This window comes from Felis catus, chromosome F1, assembly GCF_018350175.1.
Source record: "Felis catus isolate Fca126 chromosome F1, F.catus_Fca126_mat1.0, whole genome shotgun sequence".
Taxonomy (NCBI): Eukaryota; Metazoa; Chordata; class Mammalia; order Carnivora; family Felidae; genus Felis; species Felis catus.
This window is the reverse complement of record NC_058384.1, coordinates 58,696,323-58,717,132: the sequence shown is the minus strand read 5'-3', so window position 1 is coordinate 58,717,132 and position 20,810 is coordinate 58,696,323. Positions and strand designations below refer to the sequence as shown.

The following is a 20,810-nucleotide window of genomic DNA, read 5'->3' as shown; positions in this document are numbered from 1 at the left end:
GGGATTATGAATTGTCCCCTTGTGTGCTGGGGCTGGGGATGGGTTGGGTTGGGGAGATCAACACAGGGGGTTCAGGTGAACGGATCCATCCGTACCTTCCTGCCCTGAGCCCGACAGTACCTCTGTGTGGTTGGCGGTCGTTGCACGAAGTCTGTGCTTGAGGCAATGCAGTGCTAGTGTCTCAAGAGCCTGGCATGCCCAAACAAATCTGAGCTCACCAGGCCCTGGAGCAGTAGAGGCAAGACGATTGTTGTCTCTTCAGCAACCCTCCCTAATAGGACTTTCTCCTGGAGCGTCCCGTGTGATGGAACGGGTGATTTAGCCTAGACGAAATGGGGTCACGTAGCTCCCACCCCGATGATTTAAGCAAACGGCAAGCCTGGACCACCCGACCCCTTCAGGCCACTAAATTGAACGGTGTTAGGGACATGCACCGAAAGCTGACTTCGGGGGCAGAATATTTGTGAGGAGAGGATTCTTGCCAAGCCCTGTTGGTTTGCTTGCAAACGAGAGGAAAGAATATCATGATCAGAAGAGAAAGGAGCTATCTTTTGCCCTACTCTGTTTTGCCATAAAGAAATGAACCAAGCACATTACGTTTCTATGGCACCGTTTATTCTGTAGTCGTTCGGCGCCTTGGGTTCCGTCCGGGGAGACGAGAGAGACACCGGGCCGCAGACTGGAAAACGCTGCGCTGAGGCAAGTGATCAGGGTCATTGGAGCCTTGCAGGAGTGAGGGGTGAAGTGGCCTTCCTCAAGCTCTCCTTCCTCAGCCTCCTCAGAACTGAACCGGTTCCCCGGAGAGCCGGGAGACAGCAGCTCCTTCTCACAATCCAGCTCCGACCTTGGAGTTTGAGAATCTGAGGCTGTGTGCCCCGAGGCAGAGCCTTGGTCTTACGGGTCTCCCCTGAAAGCCAGCCCTGAGTTTTCGACGATGTGTGTTGTCAGGACATAAACATGAGGGGAGGAGGCCTCAATGTAGCTCTCGGTTCTTGAGCAGCCAGAGTCTGTGATCACTGTCACATAAAGAGCGGCAGAGGGAGGTGAGACCTTATGGGAGAATTAGCGCAGCGTTAAGAAGGAAGTGATATTCAGGGAGGCTGGGGGGCTCAGTCGGTTGAGCTTCCACTTGGGCTCAGCTCATGATCTCACGGTTTGGGGGTTCGAGCCCCGCATCAGGCTCGCTGCTGTGAGCGCAAAGTCTGCTTCAGATCCTCTGTCCCCCTCTCTTTAAAAAAAAAAATGTTTTCAATGTTTATTTTTGAGAGAGAGAGAGAGAGAGAGAGAGACAGAGAGTGCAAGTGGGAGAGGGGCAGAGAGAGAGAGGGAGACACAGAAACCAGAGCAGGCTCCAGGCTCTGAGCTCTGAGCTCTGAGCTGTCAGCACAGAGCCCGACGCAGGGCTCAAACCCACGAACTGTGAGATCGTGACCTCAGCAGAAGTCCGGTGCTTAACCGACTGAGCCACCCAGGCACCCCTGGCCCCCTCTCTTTCTGCCCTCCCTTGCTTATGCTCTCTCTCTCTCTCGTAAAAGAAAAGAAACATTAAAAAAAAACTTAGAAAAAAAGAAGGAAATGGTATTCCTTCTGAATATCAAATTCCATTGAAACAAACTGCTTTCCTCAATTTTAAGCCTGTGAGAAATATCTTGTGATCTGTTTCTGCATCCAAGCCTGGGAAAACAGAGGCACGTATCTCTTCGCTTCTGTTCATATACAGGCTGTTATCTATGTAAATCTCAAGTATCTAATTCTCAAACTGCGACCAAGTGAGATACGAAGACCCCTGAATAGACGCAGGTTACAAATGGCCAAATAATTACTGTCTGTTGAAATATGTTATAAACATTTACAGTGTACCTAAGACTGGGACAAATTTGAGAAAAGAAAGCTCAGATAAACTGCCTGGCGTGGCTGTTAATAGTAATAACAGTAACACCATATTAACTTTATTATTATTATTATTATTATTATTATTATTATTGCAACTACTTATTGTGTTCCAGGACTGGTTAAGTGCTTTATTGACAGAATTTTCTTTAAAAAAAAAAGTTTCATGTTTTTATTTATTTTTGAGAGAGAGAGAGAGAGACACACACACACACACACACACACACACACACACACACAGAGCACGAGCGGGGGAGGGGCAGAGAGAGAGGCAGACACAGAATCTGAAGCAAGTTCCAGGCTCCGAGCTGTCAGCACAGAGCCCAAGGCGGGGCTCGTACTTGTGAACTGTGCAATCAAGACCTGAGCCCAAGTCAGCTGCTTAACCGACGCATAGCCCCCCAGGCGCCCCTATTCACAAAATTTTCTTGAATGTAATCCTTACAACGGTCCAGAGGAGGGAATATCGGTATCCACGTTATTCAGGTGAGGTGCCAAGGGTTAGAGACGTCAGGTAATTTGCCCAAGGTCACTGAACTTGGAAATGATGGAGCTGGGATTTTAATCTGTTTTGGTGTTAAGACTACGGGACATGGTCTTTCTTTTTTAAACCAGTTTTTCCAACAAGAGTGAAAATAAGACCAGAAAAGGCCAAAGGCTGATTTATAACCTGATTTCTTCTTGGCCTTGCAACGCTTGGCGAAAATTGCTGAGTCTTTAGTGTGGAAGGAGCATTTGAAGTGCAATACAGAATGCCAGAACTTGTCTCATATTTGTCTTTAAACTCTAATGACCCAGAGCTCCAGCCAGCACTGGTGTCAATTTATTAATCACCCGGATGTGCCAGCACTGCAGGCCCTGTGGTTGATGGAAAGTGCTGGCTACACAGTTGACAAGGCACACTTGCCTACATAAATCCCTACACCGAGTCCTGGATCCAACTCAGCGTCCGTAGGAGAGCAGGAAACTCAGGCTCAGAAAAATGAAGACACAGACTTAGAAGGTGGAGAAGAAAGGACTCAAATGAGAACTTCGGCTCCCCGTCTGAGGGCTGACTTTACTCCTTCCTGATCTTTCATGGCTGATGCACGGAGTTCATTCGTACTGTATAACGTTCCCATCTCATTTTCATCCATGACAAACCTGCCTTGAAAGGAAATTCTGGTGCTTTCTGATACTTCTTTTGCATTGAGTTTCTTGGCATAAATAGGGTCAGTTTGAACTGCCTTACTTTGTATGTTGCTAATAAACACATACAAGTTTTGTTTTTTTTTTCTTGAAAATTACTGTCCAGGGGCACTTGGGTGGCCCAGTCACTTGAGTGTCTAACTCTGGGTTTTAGCTCAGTTTATGATCCCAGGGTCATGGGATCGAGCCTCATGTTGGACTCTGCACTCCGTGTGGAGCCTGCTTACGACTCTCTCTCTCTCTCTCTCTCTCTCTCTCTCTCTCTCTCTCTCTTTCTTTCTCTCCCTCTGCCCTCCCCCGTGCACTCTTTCTCTCTAAAATAAAAAAAAAGTGCTTTTCCATTTCTCTTTGAGCCTGTCTCTAGGATCTAATAGTGTCTAAAACTAGTTAATTAGTTGCCTCTTTGAATATAATCTTCATCCAGTTTTCTTTCTTTTTAGACTTAGGTTGTACAAGATCAAGAGATGAGTTAGCATCCCTAGGGACCCTGAATGGTCCACGTGGCTTTCTGTGAGATGCCTGTGTTTGTGACTGTCTTCCTGCTTCCTTGAAGACACACACCCCCCTCAGTTGGTGTACTACTTTGCTGCTTTCATCATAGGTGTAGTTTTAAAATATTTTTTCTGTTAAACCTCTTCTTTGATTTTTCATTATGGAAAATTTCAAACATATACAGAAGTAGAGACATTACTACAATAAAGCCAATGTATCAACTTCAAAAGTGATTACTACGTGGGGGCAACTGGGCGGCTCAGTCGGTTAAGCGTCTAACTCTTGATCTCAGCTCTGGTTATGATCTTGCGGTTCGTGAGCTCAAGCCCAGTGTGGGGTTTTGTGCTGATAGCACAGAGCTTTGCTTGGGATTATCTGTCTTCCTCTCTCTCTGCCCCTCCTCTCCTCTCTCTCTCTAAGATAAGTAAATAAACATTAAAAAAAGTGATCATTACATGGACAATCTTCCTTCGTCTATACTCCCACCCATCCCCTACCAACAGGATGATTTTGAAGTAAATTCCAAATATCATGGCATTTCATCTGTAAATATTTCATATGCGTTTCCAGAAAATGAAGACTACTTTCAAAAGCATAACCACAACATTACTACAACACCTAAATAAATCAATGTGAGTTCTTTAATATAATTAAATATGCATTCATTGCTCATATTTCACTGGCCATCTTTAAATTGTTTTAGTTTTTTTATTTGAATTGGATTCCAAAACATGTTCCAACTGTCTCATTGGTTGATATGGCTCTTTAAATGTCTTTTACTTTATAGATTTCCTCTCTGTCTCATTTTTTTTTTCTTGTCTTTGATGTTGAAGAAACTGGCTGCTTTTGCTGTAGAGTTTCCATAATGAATTAGATTCTGCAGAAATCACTTCTAGTTTGACAGCTGTTCTCAGATGGGCCCACCATGCTTTCTGTTTTCCAATGAGTACCTGTGGGTGGTTGTGAGTTCTGTTTTCAGGGCTATTTAGAGCTCGCTTGCCTTCCCTCCGCTTTGTCTTACATAAGTGCTGATACTGGGAGTGATCTGTGGTTTGTCTCCACATCATTTGTATTTGAGAGTTTGCAGGGATACCTTTTTATCTTGTTTTCTTGTAGCAGATTGCATTAATTAATTAATTAATTAATTAAATGTTTATTTATTTTTGATAGAGAGAAAGCAGGGAAGAGGCAGAGAGAGGGAGACAGAGGATCTGAAGTGGGCTCCGTGCTGACAGCGGACAACCTGATGTGGGGTTCAAACCCACGAACCATGAGATCATGACCTGAGCTAAAGTCAGATGCTTAACCTACTGAGCCACCCAGGTGCCTCTCTTGTAGCAGTTTTAGTTTCTTTTCTTTTCTTTTTGTTTTGAAGTTTTAAAACAAATGTTGATTCATTGTTTCTTTTTTTTTTTAAGTTTCTTTATTTATTTTGAGAGAGAGCAGGGAAGGGGCAGAGAGAGAGAAGGAGAGAGAGAATCCCAAGCAGGCTCTGTGCTGTCAACCCAGAGCCCAATGTGGGGCTCGAACCCATGAACGGTGCGACCACAGCCTGAGCCGAAATCAGGAGTCAGAAGCTTGACTGAGTCACCCAGGTGCCCCTCTTGCAGCAGTTTTTAAGTGAATCTTTGACTCTGCTATTCTAGTTGTTCAATTTTTTAACATATCAGATTGAACATTTTTAATACCAAAACATAACAAAATTCACTCAGATTTAGGTGAGATGCTGCCACTTCATTGAATACCTTGATTTTCATTTGTCACTAATCAGAATGTTTAAAAGGGCACCTGTTAACATGCACTTGGATCATCTCTCTATTGTTCTCTGGTATATTTTTTGATGGATGGTCTCCAGCGGTTAGACCAGCAGTCAACAGATCAGATGTGTATGCATGTGTGCATATGTGTATGGGTGTGTGTGTGTGTGTGTGTGTGTGTGTGTGTGAGAAATCTGTGCCAATATTGGCCCCAGATTTTTCTCAATTTTAAGAGGGTGAGCTTTGGTGGTGTAAGATGGTGGGACTATTGGTGGTTTCTGTGTCTGTGTAGACATTCATGCACCTCATGGTTGCTCTTCTTAACCTACATGTGTAATAGTCTCTGTGTAGGGGAATTGTAAACATCGTCTGAAATTTACATCCCCTGGATCTTTGTAGTCATGGTCTAGATTCTTTCTATAGGTCAAGATATGTATTCATTATCAAAGGCATTCTGAGAAGATGGAGAGAGCAGCATAGTTTTGAATTTCATTTTTAGCACAGAGAAAATGATTTAAAAAAAACTAAGATCCTAGGTACAACATTTACAAAAAAAGCTAACAGGGTGTTCTCTTGAACTCCAAAATTCATCTGGGTAGGGAGAAACTAGCAAAAGGTCCCAAACTTAGTGTCTGTTCAGGAGGAAGCAAAGGAAAGCAATGGAACACTTAGTAAATCTGAGAAGAAGAAAACCCCAAATAGCCAATAAGTATTCACTGGAAAACTCACAGTCTAATTTGAGAAGAGCAAAAAAAAATTTGGACAACTTTTGTCATCTTCTGGCAGTGGGCTCATGTGAGGTCTCCAAGGGGTGGAAGAGTCTAGACTGTATGAATTCTTGAAATTTGTCATCTGTTTCAGGACAACACCTGATATGGAGGAGAAATCACTGGGGTTGGGATCAAACTTAGCTGAGATAAGGGCAGTAGAAACAATAGAAATGTATAGATAAAAAGGGGGATGGGGAAATAGACCAGGAAGTCTTAAATAGCAAGCTTTATATTTTTAAACATTACCTGATGACAACAGAAAAAGAAACTCTATAACTTAGAAAAGCTACGTCAAACCACACATCTTTTTAAAGTTCAAGAAACTAACCTCACATAAAAATGAACAACAGGGAAATATCAAGATCAATTCTGAAACAAAGCTATGAGCAAAAAGGGGCAAAAGCAGAATAACATCTCTAAATACAATGAAAGCATAGCTGAAAGTTATGTTTACAAAACAGATCAAAACTGTAACTTACTGTTTCAAAACAAGCTGAGTAACATTAACAAATGGATACAAAACATGACAAAACAACACAAATCAGAACCAGAGTTCAGAATATGATGCTAGAACTCAGAAAGTATTAGAAACTAAAGAATCATAATGTCAGTAAACAAGACTAGAATAGAAGACACACAAAAGATTACACCTTAAGGTAAATGGAAATTGAAAAACAGGAAAAATTTAAAAATGAAAGAGAAACAGCTATTGAGATGAAAAGGACTCCATGAAAATGGCAAATATGGAAGATAGGCAAAGAGGGTCCAACATACACATAATTAGAGCCCTTGAAAAAGAAAACCAAAAATGAGGCAACGTGGCAAATGTTAAACTGTAAGTGAAGAAGTTTCCTGAAATTAAAAAAAAGAAGTTTTTAAGATTTTTTATTTATTTTTGAGAGAGAGAGAGAGAGAGAGAGACAGAATGAGCGGAGGAGGGGTAGAGAGAGAGGGAGACACAAGATCTGAAGCAGGTTCCAGGCTCTGAGCTGTCAGCACAGAGACTGACACAGGGCTCGAACATGTGAACCCTGAGATCATGACCTGCGCTGAAGTCAGATGCTTAACCAACTGAGCCACCCAGGTGTCCCCCCCTTCCCAAAAGTTTTGAAATAGATATTGAAAAACCAATTGAATAATACCTGATAATATCAACTCAGAGAAACACACATGCCAAGATATATTCTACTAAAATTGCTTGAGGTGACAATAAAAAAATAAAGCAAACATTTGACATCTTGACAAAAAAGAAAGTGATTAATGAGGAAAAAATTAGATTATTATCAGAATTTCAACAACAGCATCTTTTGCTAGAAGAAAATGGAGTGACATAGTTAATATAATCAAAGAAATAAAATATGAGCCAAATAAGTTATATCAATGAAAACTTATTTCAGTACAAAGGTGCCTGGATGGCTCAGTCAGTTAAGCGTCTGACTTTGGCTCAGGTCATGATCTCTGGATTTGTGAGTTTGAGCCCCACATTGGGCTCTGTGCTGACAGCTGTGGAGCCTGCTTCAGATTCTTGTCTCCCTTTCTTTCTGACCCTTCCCCACTTGCTCTCTGTCTCTCTCTCCTCAAAAATAAATAAACATTAAAAAACTTATTTCAGTACAATGGGCATAGAAAAAAATGCTACCAACATGTAAGAACTCAGGGAATATGTTGTAGTCTAGCATTTCTGGGAAATCTGCTAGAAAACAAACTTCCAGCATAAAATGACTACAGACCACATAACTGGTAATAGTTGATGGCAATATTTAAATATATATTTACTTATAGACTGTAGACTAAAGGTGAACTAAGATGGGAGAGAATATAATAATACACAATGACTATATATGTTAGATATAATCCCATAATGTAGATATAATAAAATATAAATAAAATGGGGGAAGTTTGGAGAAAGCAAATGCAAAAGAAGTTTTAACTATCTTAGAATTAGAATGGTATTGTTCAGTAATCAATATATGGTACAGTACATAAGTAATGGTGGGTTACTCTAATTCTATCACCTCTTGTATCTTTGAAAACCAGGAGTCTTGGTATAGAGGAAAGGAGACACATATAGAAAGGTAAGACAAAAACCTGTGAACTACATATCAGAAGTACCATGTACTTCTGTATGAGTCCATGAATATGAATATATGAACAAATTTATTGCCGTTCAATCTGACAAGAGAAAGAATAAAGTATTTTTCATATTTTTCAGATATGAAATATAACAGTGGTAACCAAATAACATATAGAAATGTTTTATTATAGAGTCATTCCATTGAATAAAGGAAGAGAATAATGGTAGAATATCACCATTGAGGGCTGTAGTCATTGAATACCAATGGCTGCTAACATTAGAAGGAAAGGAAAGAAAAAAAAAAACAGAATGGACCTTCCGATCCCCTTGTCTTGGAGCAGAAGTCATTTGGGAGTGGTGCTGACCCCTGTCAGGGCTGCTTTACCCACTACACTTGTGGCACCACTTTGGATGGATCGCTACCAAAGGCGTGGGCACGTGAAGGTGAGGTGTGCAGTGCCAGCAGGTTCTGCAGTGGCCTGCTGGGGTAGGGAACCTTCGGCTGCCTGGGAAAACTCCTCCCAGGCCAGGTTGGAGGGGGCAGGTCCACAGAGGAGTGCAGGGGCAGGGCATACTGCTAGCAAGCTAGGCAGACAATGTTGGTGCTGTATTGGTTCCCGCAGGCAGGCTGGGGGGGAAGGGGGGCGGTGGGAGAGGGAAATGGCACCCTCCAGTCCTTTTGTTCTTGGAGAAGTCTCCCAAAGATCCCCACTCCTCCAGCACATGCTCTCAGATTAGTAAACAAATTTCCCTCCTGTGTACTGCAGGTGTTTTTCAAACTGCTACTTCTAGGCTGTATCTCAGTGGGGCTGCTTGTCATGCTGTCCCTTTAAGGATGGAGACTCTGCTTCTTGTCACCCTCTGGCTCACCCAGAGCCAAGCCCACTGATTTTTCAAAGTTCTAGGTGGTAAGACCCACTGATTGTAAGAAATTGTGAAGTTAAGGCCCTCTTGTTTTCAAAGTCAAATGTTATGGCTGTTTGTCTTTCCAATGCAGGTCCCCTATGGTGGCATGGTGTGGGGTCTGCTTCTCTCTCCTCTCCATGTCCATGGTGTCCCTCCCTCCCACGGACAGTACTGGGACAGTACTGTGGGTCCATTTGGCTTCTGACCATGTCTCTGCCCTTCCTACCCTCTTTGATGTGACTTCTTCTCTACATTTAGTTATGGAGTCTGTGCTGCCTGCCAATCTTCAGGTCATTTTCTGGGTTATTTACAATGATGTAGGTGTTTTGGGGGAGTGTCCAGGGGACAGGTGAGACCAGGATCCTCTACTCTGCGATCTTCCCCAGAAGTTGACTGATAATTGGGACACCTGGGTGGCTCAGTGGGTTAAGTATCTGGCTTCGGCTCAAGTCTTGATCTCATGGTTTTTGGGTTCGAGCCCTGCATCAGGCTCTGTGCTGATGGCTCAGATTCTGTGCTTCAGATTCTGTGTCTCCCTATCTCTCTGCCCTTCCTCCACTCACACTCTGTCTCTGTCTCCCAAAAATGAATAAACATTTAAAAAAATTTAAAAAAAGAAGTTGACTGATCATTTATTCTTGACAAAGCCATGCTAATTACACCTTCTATTTTTCTTGCCATTTTTTTTTGCCAATTAAGATTTTGTCTTTATTTCTTTTTATCAAAAGTATCAGCGGCTCATTTTATTTCTCAGTTGCGAATCATAAGCCACCTCTTTTAAAGAAGTGCCTTTCACAGCCAGCTTTGAAGCGGCCCACCCCAAAGTGTGTGTTATTGCCTTTTGCTGATGTGAACACATCATTTTAAAAAACAATTTTGAAATACTTCCTTCTCCAGTCCAATTCACTTTTTCTCCTTCTCATCATAAATGATGCAAACTCCATATCACAGTTGACCTTTTAAAATACGTTATCAAAATGGAGGCTAAAAATAGCGCTAAGCATTTCTCCTGGGGATTTTAATATTCTCTATTATCTGCTATTCATTTTCTATCCCTCTAGGATGGAAAGTCCTTCTTGACCCACCCCTACTCTCCTATGGGTGATTAAAAAAGCAAAGGTTTCTCTATTGCCTTCGCGTATCTTATTAGATCTATCATTTGTCCACACCACAGCATATGGGCCGCAGGAAAAATCATATTCTATTTCCTAAGAACCACACTGTACTTTAACAAGTAAATATTAACTGCTTTGTTTACTTCATTGGGTGATTGGTTCATTGTAATGCAGCTGACCTTGTTCGTGATTCCATGTTTGCAAATTTGCCTACTCACTAAAATTATTTGTAGCTCTCCAAATCCATACCTGCTGTGCTTTCGCGGCCATTCACGGGTATGTGCAGAGCAGGGAAAGGCGTAAGTCCCTGATGCACATGACCCCCGGATGAGGCTGAGCGAGCCTTCTTGTTTTAGCTCGTACTGTAAACAAGTGTCCTTTCTGCTGTCTAATTAGTGCCACATCTTTCTCGTTTTTTAAAAATATTTTTTGGGGGGAGAATGCAAGTGGGGGTGGGGAGGTGACAGGGGGACAGAGGATCTGACACAGGTTCATGCTGACAGGTTGACAGCAGCCAGCCCGATGTGGGGCTCCAACCCATGAGCCAAGAGATCGTGACCCGAGCGGCAGTCGGATGCTCAACTGACTGAGCCACCCCAGGAGCCCTACATTTTTCTCATTTTTGTGCTTTTTGTTTGTGGCTTCAGGTTTTTTTTTTTTTTTTCAACGTTTATTTATTTTTGGGACAGAGAGAGACAGAGCATGAACGGGGGAGGGGCAGAGAGAGAGGGAGACACAGAATCGGAAACAGGCTCCAGGCTCTGAGCCATCAGCCCAGAGCTTGACGGCGGGGCTCGAACTCACAGACCGCGAGATCGTGACCTGGTTGAAGTCGGACGCTTAACCAACTGCGCCACCCAGGCGCCCCTGTGGCTTCAGTTTTAATATGGTCCCCAAAGGTAGTGCTGAAGTGCTCTTCAGTGATCCAAAGCATAAGAAGGCTGTGATGTGCCTGATGGAGAACACAGGCGTTTTACAATGTTTTTTAAAGTAGGCTCTCTGCCCAGTGTGGGATTTGAACTTATGACTCTGAGATCAAGAGTCCTGTGCTCTACTGACTGAGCCAGCCAGGCACCCCCAAAATAGGTGTCTTAGATAGGCTTCGTTCAGGCGTGAGTAGTGCTTACGGCCGGGAGTTCAATGTTAACGAATCAACAATATCTATTAAAGAAAGTGTCTTTAACTAGACATATGTTAAAAGCGGTTGTATATTGACTGATTGATGAAAACGTTACCAGAGGCAGAAACCTACCCAGGAGCAGTGGTTCAGTGTTTGTGAATTCACTTTTTGTGATGACTTCCTAGAACATGGCTCTTTATTGAGCACTGTGCTAAGAACTTTAGGGGCATTTCCTCATTTAACTACAAACACAATGCGTTAGGTACTATCACACCCATATTACAGGTGACAATGCCAAAGTACGAGGAAGTTACATATCAGACCTCATGTCACACAGCGCAGAGGGAGGAGGCAGTCAGTGCTGGTACATGGGTAGTTGGGCTCCAGAGCCTTCACCTCTGCACAGATGGCCTACCCTTGAGCCAGTGTGGCGAGGTGATGCCTCTGGAAGCCTCTAGAAATGTGTAAGGTTTGGTTTACCCTTATTATTATTAATTTCATCTCATATTAACTGGCGTGAAAAAAATCTTTGAGCGATGGAGAGCAACTATGATGTTCTATGCAGCTGGGCCATCAAGATGACACAGGGTTGTCACCCACAGTTAGAACTGTCCAGACCAACTGGATGTTCAGGACTCAACCCATCTCTTTTGTCTTCCATTCTTGAGAGGCTTCAGTGCCAATGGCTTAAAAGCCAGGCTGGAATTTAATTGTAAAATGGCTGCCTTGTGAGAAAAAGGACCCAATAGAGGGAGAGAATTAATCCTGGCTACAAGGGTTCCTCACTTCCAAAGTATGTCCCTCCCTCCCCCTTCTGCCAAGAGGCTTCTCATCCCAAGCTTTTCAAAGGCCACATGTTGTCAGCAATTTATGAATATGAATAATGTGATTTACATTCCTTTGATTTAATATAATGATTAAGCTTCTTTGTACTCTGTTCTGATTCACTGAAATGAAAAATACATTTTCTTTAAAATCCTTTGTCCTTTATTAGTAATTTTTTTCCCTTCCAAATTTGTTCAGCTTTGGCAAATGAAAGAAAGATAAATTTTGCTTTGATTTGGTGGCACAGAGAGTGCAAAAGAGAATTAAAACATTAGTTAAAAGGCACAAGGGAATTGAGCGGGGAACAGAAATTAAGTTAGTTGAAGCAAATTACCTTATGGTTGTAAACCAACAGGGGTTCGGATAGATGTAAGGAATTCATTGCTGCTTCTAAATAATTATTTTTGCTTCTCAACAATAGCACTGGGCTGTGTTCCTATGGGCGTTTAGGTACTGCATAGCCAATCTTTAATTAAGTGGAGGGGGGACCCTCTGAATATGAGTATAACCTGATTAGTTTATTGCAGGCTGGGATTTGGAACTGATCATACCCCTTCCCTCTCCCTCCTAACCTTTGGGTGACCCAGAATTCACTTCTTAGTGAATTTCTCATTTAAGGAAATATGAAAGCAAAAGATGTAAAGAGAGGCTTTGGAACAGCCTAATAAAAAGATTCAAAGGCCTTATTGCAAAGGACCCTTTGAAATGGAGAATGAGAGATTGACTTGGGAGGCTGGAAGAGAAGGAACTGGAATCTTTGTCCTGGTGAGGGCTGCTGTACTCTTGGGCTCTAGAAGGACAAGCAACAGAGGGTTGGAGGAGATGGTAGAAAGTTCCCAGGACATTTACATATGTACGGAAGTGAGGGTGCACAAGTGGATTTGTCCGGAGCGGTGGGACACCCCTTCTTCTCTCTTTCTGTCCATTCCAGCCTGGCACCACAGAAAGAAGCCGGGCGTGGCCGCAGAGCTGAGCTCTGGTTGGGGTTCTGCGAATCCGGGCAAAGGTTTGAACTCTCAAGCCTTCCTTTCCTCGCCCACAAAATGGGATTAGCATTTTGTGTTCTGTATATCTCAGGGGATTTTGGCGAGGACCAAATAGACAACACGCGTGAAGACGCTTTGCAAAATTTAAGACCTTTACAAAAATATATATTACCTTGTGCGTAAGAATGGAATTTCTGAACGTGGCCTTGTATTACATTCAGTGTGAGATTTCAAAAATTACGTCTCATCTCCTGAGGCTCCATCCCTAAGCTGCAAGGGATTGAGATCGTCTTAACAACAGAACTATGGAAATAAAAGGGTCAAAATAGAAATCCTTCGGATGGTGATGTTGGTGAGGGTGGTGATGGTGCTCATTGGAACCTGGTCTCTCTCAGGCTCCAGGTAGTAAGGAGCCGTAGTTGATGGACTTTCTTAGGGGACAGACGCTGGCTGTTGATGCCTAATCCTTCTTTCCAGAAAGGGAGAGGCAAGGGGATACGTACATTTTAAGGGTCTTCTCTGGGCCAGGAATGGTGCTGGGTAAATTGTAAGCATCCAGTGGCCCCCATGAACTCCCATCCCTGGGGCTGATCCTGGAAGGTGGTAGGAGCCTGTGTGGAATAGGAAAAGTGTCCTGAGTGCAGCTGGAGGTTCTGTGAGTGCCAGCAGCTTTTGTTAGCTCAACTGTCTTCTTACACCTACATCCATGTTGAGCGGGAATGCCTGCCATCTTGCACGGGCAGCTGTAATACCCTCCTTGCTGGGAGCGACGCGGTGCTTAATCAACTCATTCTGTTAAAAACTTGGAAGAGGAGACAAGGCATTGTGATTGAAGTTTCTGCAATCCCAAGGAGAAAAGGTAACAGAAATGGGTGGCTCTTGCCTTAATCTAAAGATCAATGCAGTGTTAACACGAAGAGCCCTGCCAAGCACACCAATCACAGCATGCAGGGCTGAGCCGTACATCGGCTTCCTCTTGAAACTACAGATCAGAGCAGCCTAGAAATTTGTGGTCTCCGCTTCTGCTCACTTATTCCTTGAGGATCACAGCTGACTGCTTCAAAAGGGCGGCACACAACTGCCTTTTCATTTGCTCATTCAGTCTGTGATAAGTTCCTATCAGGCATGGATCCAAAACAGCTTCTTCTGTGAGGACCGCCTGGGTCACGGCAGGACATTTCCAAACAGGGCTCTCCACGAGCACTTGGAAACAGGTTGCAGATGTACGTGGATTCTTTCCAGTTGCTTTAAAAAACCAATGGGATTTTAACCTCATGGCTTTTTTTCCCCCTTTTAATAATGTGACTGCTGGTTGGAAAGCATCCCTTGGTAAAAAAAAAACAAACAAAAAACAAAACCCAAAACCCAAGAAGCCAAAAAACCCAAAGTGCGCACTCTCTCTGGAGCCACGAAAGAGACTGTGTAGGAATTGTATGCATGGGCATGCATCAATTGTAACAGTTACATTTAAATTTTTTTTTAACCTTTATTTTTGAGACAGAGAGAGACAGAGCATGAATGGGGGAGGGTCAGAGAGAGAGAGGGAGACACAGAATCTGAAACAGGCTCCAGGCTCTGAGCTGTCAGCACAGAGCCCGACGCAGGGCTTGAACTCACAGACTGCTAGATCACGACCTGAGCCGAAGTCGGACGCTTAACCAACTGAGCCACCCAGGCACCCCAGTAATAGTTAAATTTAAAGAGCAGGGAGATCCAGGAGGATCTGAAAATGAAGGAATAATTGGAGTGCAGTGACTGTGGAATGAGCCGCAGGGTCTTGTCCTGTTGCTTTGTGATCTCCCCTGAGTCTCAGAATTGCCAATAGTTATATATCCTGGAACCTATGAAGTATATACCTTTCTTGTAATATGCTGTTGGGTTAATATAGTCCTGAGATAGTATATTATAGTTACTATGGTATAGTATATCCGGGTCAGTATGCTTACACTGTGGAGTTCATGGGCCAGTTCAACGTTCTCTCTGCTGGCTGCCCTTTCATACGTCGCCAGATTCCTTCTGAACACATGCTTGTCCCCTCAGTTCCCAACACCAATGCCTAAGGCTCTCGTTTCTCACTTGGAGGGTACTTGGCATCCTCACGGTTCGTCCTCTGTGTTGTCTCTTGTCTTGAGTCTCCTCTTCTCACCGGATTTAGTGTTGTGGGCTGTCTGTGCCTGCCTCCCACTGTTCATATATTGAAATTCCTCCCCTCAGTGTGATGGTATTTGGAAGTGGGGCCTCTGAGAGGTAATGAAGTAAGAAGGCTGGAGCCCTCAGGAATGGGCTTTAGCGCCCTTGTTAGAGGGACCCCGGAGAGCTCTTCAGCCCTCTTTCTGCCCTGTGAGGACACGGCGGGGACACTGCAGTCTAGAACCCAGCTGAGGGCCCAGGCCGGCACCGTGATCTCGGACTTCCGGTCTCCAGAACCGTGAGAAACACATTTTGGTTGTTGTAGCAGTTGCCACGGACGAGGACACTTACCTAACCACAGAATTCTCCTTGCGGTGCTTCTGGGGCTCCCCTTCCTGCCCCCCAGGACCCGGCTATTTCAGCTCTGCGTACGACATGATTTGTGAACAGATGGCTACCTGGGTCTTAGGTTGAACCTCCCCAAATAGCCGCCTCTCACAACAAGTTACTTGCACTTCCTTAATTTTCTTTCATTCTCACATTAAAGCTTTTTTCCCTCTGAATCACCAGCTCTCTCATGTTTTCATTCAATTTTATAGAAAGAGTTTTCAGACTTTGCCTTTAAAATAGCCAGCCTTCTGCACTGACCGTGTAGAGCCTGCTTGGGATTTTCTCGCTCTGTCTCTGCCCCTCCCCGCCTCTTTCTTGATAAATAAATAAACTTAAAAAAACAAAAACAAAACCAAAAAACCAGCCAGCCTACAAAGGGTCTTATTTCTTCCTTCAACCTGGATGGGCTTCGTTCCTTCGGACGTTTTGCCCTCCCACCGTTGCTATGGGATCCGCACTTCCTATGGCCAAGTAGGTGCGTGGTCTCCTTAATTTGGGGGAAAACAAAGATCACTTCGTTTAGTTTGCCACCTCCTCTATCCCTTGTCCTTCTGGCCTTTCTTCCACAGCCAGTCATCTTCAGTGAGTGATCTTGAGTGCCTCCAATGAGGCACGCAATGGTGCCGGCCTGGCTGGTGTGCCTTGGCATGCTGGTGTTTTGCCAGGCAGGGCTCCAGGAGCCCCCAATTCCGCTGCCCTCACCCTCAAGGTGGCCAGGAGGCTCCTGGTGATGGGGCTTTGGAGTGGTGGGGATCCGGAGCTGATGGCCAAGAAAGAATTCTTGAGACGTGTTTGATACAAAAAGGTGACTTTATTAAAGCCCAGGGATAGGGCCCAGGGCAGGAAGAGCTGCACTGGGGCTGTGAAGAGTGAGTGGTTCTATACTATGGAGTTGGGGGGAGGTAATGGCAAAAGGGAGGCCTCCAGAAGGACTTTCATATGCTAAAGAGGACTCCTAAGGTACTGGAGTGGAGGCCTTGCTATTGTCAGGCTAAGATTGTTTTCCCTCTAGTGAGACATTAACATGAAGACAGTAGAGGGTTCCTGGAGAAACGTTCTAGTCTGTATTTGCCTCAAGTATTTGTCAATGGGCTGCAGGTAATAAGGAAATTTAATTTTACCTGCCGTTTGTTTCCTTCTTGCCTTTGTTCCCACATCACTCTGGAGGGGAAGGTGACATTAGAGCTCCGGGAAACTGAATCTATAGGTTCCTGGAGATGGGGCTGTTGATAAGATTGCCTTTTTCTTGTAATTTTCCAAGACTAGGTAAAGTGATGGAGACTCAGGTCCTGCAAGACTGTGACCTCTATCAGTCAACCATTTGTTTTCCCCTTTCCTTTGTCCTTGGACAGCCAGGAGTGCCTGAGGAATGTTGCACATATCCCACCCTGGGGGGGGGGGGCATTGTTAGCTTGTGCCTGGCCCTCAGCTTGCCTTAGGTTCCCTCATCACTGGGATCTTCATACCTGACCGCAAGCATGGCCCGTGTCTATGTACCCCAGTGTGCCTTACAAAAATAAAGACTTCCTATACGTGCTATGAGGTGGGAAGGTTTGGGAAACCCATATGAACCCTTCCTCACTGCCCTATTGTTTCTTAGACCCGTTCCCTGCCCTATGGAAAGGAATGACATCCTTATGACAGAATCCAAAGAACCATTGCTCCCTCCACCCTCCATGAACGCTTCATCATCTGTCACATCCATGTTCTTGATCTTTGCCCCTCCCTTGGTTGCTGTGACTATGTTATGTGGTTCCTTCATCTTCCTCTCCAACTAGAGTACCGTTATAAGTAGATCGTCTTCCATTCTCCCACGGGTATTGATCCCCAAAGCGCTCCCCACTGAAGCAAACTTCCTGCATACAGATCTCTGTCGCAGAGTCTGCTTCTCGGGGAACCTACCTCTAGTGGCAACCGTCCGTGAATTTTGTGAGATAAACTACTGAAGTCTATTCTGAGCTGCTATAGCATTTTGTGTATACGGCTAGAATAGGATTCATCCCATTAAAATAGAGTTTATTTTAGGCTTCTGTCTCTACACTAGATTACAGGCTCCTGGAGGGAAGAGGACCCACCTTCCAGACCCCCCACAATACTGGCCTAGTGGCATTTGCTGAGCAGTGGGCACCTGCCTGTTGTTGGCCGAATGGGAACACCCACTGCACAACCCCGTGTTAGAAATGTTGTCCGTCTACACCTCCCACCCCCTACTCTTACTTATCCCATGTGTCAGTGGGGTTGGGCTGGATCATGCATTGGTAACAACTCAAAAACTCAGTGTCTTAACAGAAGTTGATTTTTGATTCATGTGTCTACTGCAATTGAGCAAGTGTTTTTTTCTGCTTTACTATCTTTCTAGGCCTCAGGCTGACAGAAAAGTCACTGTCTAAAATATGAATGGTCTCTGTGGCTCGATGGGGGGAAACAGACCTCTGAAGCGTCCCACAAATCCATGAAGTGCTCTGGCCCAATGTGGTCACATGACACCTCTCCTCACACATCACTGGTTGGAAGCCGCCACACGATTTATGATTCGGGTCCTGCCAGGTCATAAGCGGCCCCGTGTGAGATCCATATGTCTGGAAGACAGAGAGCTGAGAACATTTGGTGAGCAGCCCTGAGACTGCCACACGTCACAACAACACTGCCCTCACATAGGGTGTGGTGGGCCTTCTGTGTCTCCCCCAGGCACCGAGAGCCAGGCAGATGGTCATGAGAGTTGTTACATAGTTTGTGACTCCAGCCAACCGGGCATCATTAAGAAGCCCAGAGCAGAGATGTAGGATGCCAATCACCGGAGAAGGAGGGCTGCCCCACCCTGTGGAACCTTCCAGGAGAAAATCTGGCCCGGCTGTCGACTTCTCCCTCTTGAAGAAAAGTAGTGCTAATAGAAATCATGAAGTAACCTAACTCCACTGAAAAGGGCACAGTCTGTTTCTGAAAAGCAGAACTTTGATGCACACACACAACACGTCTCTGTACACACACACGTATACGAAGTGGTCCTGAAATAGTACTTTTTGAGTACGTTCTGTGCTCAAACTAGCCTAAGTAGCCCAGCAAGTCTCCACCAGGACCCTTGTCCGCGATAGGCAATTAGCCCAGCACTCTTTTTCTCTTAATTGTCTTTTGAGAATGGTTGAAATCAGATTTTTAAAAATTTGCCTCTTTGAGGTAATTTATGTGTAAATTTGCATTGCTTATAGAGAAAGGAGTTGCTGGGCAAATTTTTGCAGTGTTGTGTGCTTGAGGATTTATATGGGTGGGTTTCCTTACCTTTTCCTATGAAAAAAAAAGTAAATTGCATGAAATTAACATTAAAACTTCTTTGTTTCCTAAAACACATCTGGGCCGGCCACAAAAGAAGAACAAATCCTGTTTATCTCTATTTGCTCGGATCAACTGTTTGAAAACCTGAGTAGGGGGTTTTAGTCTAGAAACAGCATCCCGTAAAGGATTGGAAGGTTCTTGGACTTTTATGTACATTTGTGTACTTTAGACCAGTGCTGTCCAATAGAACTTTTGTGATGATAAAGATGTTTGTATCTATACTCTTCAAGATGGTAGCCACTAGCTTCATGGGGTTGTTGGGCACTGGAAATATGCTAGTGCAGCCGAGGAGCCGAATGTTTTCATTTCCTTTCCTTTTAATTTATTTAAATTTAAATGTAAATGGCCACATGTGGCTAGTGACTACCATATTGGACAGTGCATCTTTAGAAACTTGACCCAGAGCCTGAGTGATCTCACGGTCTGGCAACCTTGCTTCCTGGCCTGGCTGTAGGAAAGTGTGTCTGCTGTGTAGACCTCACTCCACCCTCTTTGTAGTTCCCTAATGTCTGCACACACGCAAGATATTAGTCCAGAAAAGATGGGTGGCTTTTTTCAGTTATTTAAATTCATTATTTTCATGCAATTCACTTAGAATTCTTCAGACTCCCAAAATTCACTGGGCTCTGAGACAGCACACCTCGTCATGGGACGGTGTGTCACAGACAGAAAAAGGATCCTTGCCAGGGATCCCCTTGGGACCTCCCCACTTTTTCTGCCCTTGTCAGCCAGGTCACAATCCCTTTTCCTTTGGCTGTGACATTAGTTCTTTGTGCCAAGGGAGATATATTCTATTTAGGTTCCTTGCCTAGACATTTTGGATGTATTTTAGGCAGGCAGATTATCTTTTCCTCCCTGTCACCTGTGGTGGAAATTAAAAGGACAGAAAGTCTTCGGGACTTAGGGAACATGGAAGGAGGTCAGTCAGATCCCCCACTTGCTCTTCAGTGTGGCACGCTGTCACAGCTCTGTTGAACAGAACTGGGACTTGCCACCCTCCGGCCCCAGCGAATTAGAGATAACACACACAAATCCAGAAAACTCCTTTCCAGTTGATGGATCTCAGCACACATTTGCATCATGGAGATCACGACAGGGAGACCAGAGATGTAAGGAATTGCAGGTGCTGGAAAGACAAGGTGAAAGGCAAAATCAGAGTTAAAAACATCCCCATACTCATTGGCTTCTCGACACAGAATGAACGTAATTTCACGTCGTGTTTAATTTAATATGGTTCATTTGCTGAACTAATGTGACTCATATTTAAAAAAAAAGCCATTAGTACGAAGTAATGTGACTGACTTTCACACAACCATGTGAGAACTTAAACATCAGAATCCATTTTCCCTTGAGAATGGGCAGTTCGGGACTCAGTGGCTCATTTCAACACTATCGCCCTTGCTAAGTGCACTTTGATGTCTATCTTCTGAGCACACAGTAAACATGTCCTTTTGAAAATTCTTCAAAATAGTAAATCAACCTCATTATTTGATGGTGGGTTCGATGTGGAGGGGTCCTGGTTACAAGGGTTATATGTAACCACAAATAGACTTAACTTCTTTTCTTTTTATTCTTTTTAAAAAAAGTTTATTTATTTATTTTGAAAGAGGGAGAGGGAGAGAAAATGAGCAGGGGAGGGGCAGATAAAGAGGGGGGCAGAGGATCCAAAACAGGCTTTTTGCTGACCACAGAGAGTCCAATGTGGGGCTTGAACTCACGAACTGTGAGATCACGACCTGAGCCACCAAAGTCGGATGCTTAACAGACTGAGTCACCTGGGTGCCCTCTTTTTATTCTTAACAGCCAGAAATTCATTCAGACCCACTCAGGTGAGGAA

At 44.1% G+C, this 20,810-nt stretch overlaps 1 long non-coding RNA gene across 1 annotated transcript in view; it reads left to right on the top strand.

Moving 5' to 3' along the window:
• Positions 1–20,481, top strand: part of LOC123382774 — a 293,168-nt gene extending 272,687 nt beyond the window's left edge. Inside the window, exon 7 of the long non-coding RNA XR_006591677.1 lies at positions 18,003–20,481. This is a non-coding gene — a long non-coding RNA (uncharacterized LOC123382774). The remainder of the gene's footprint in view (positions 1–18,002) is intronic.
• Positions 20,482–20,810: the final 329 nt, after the last annotated feature.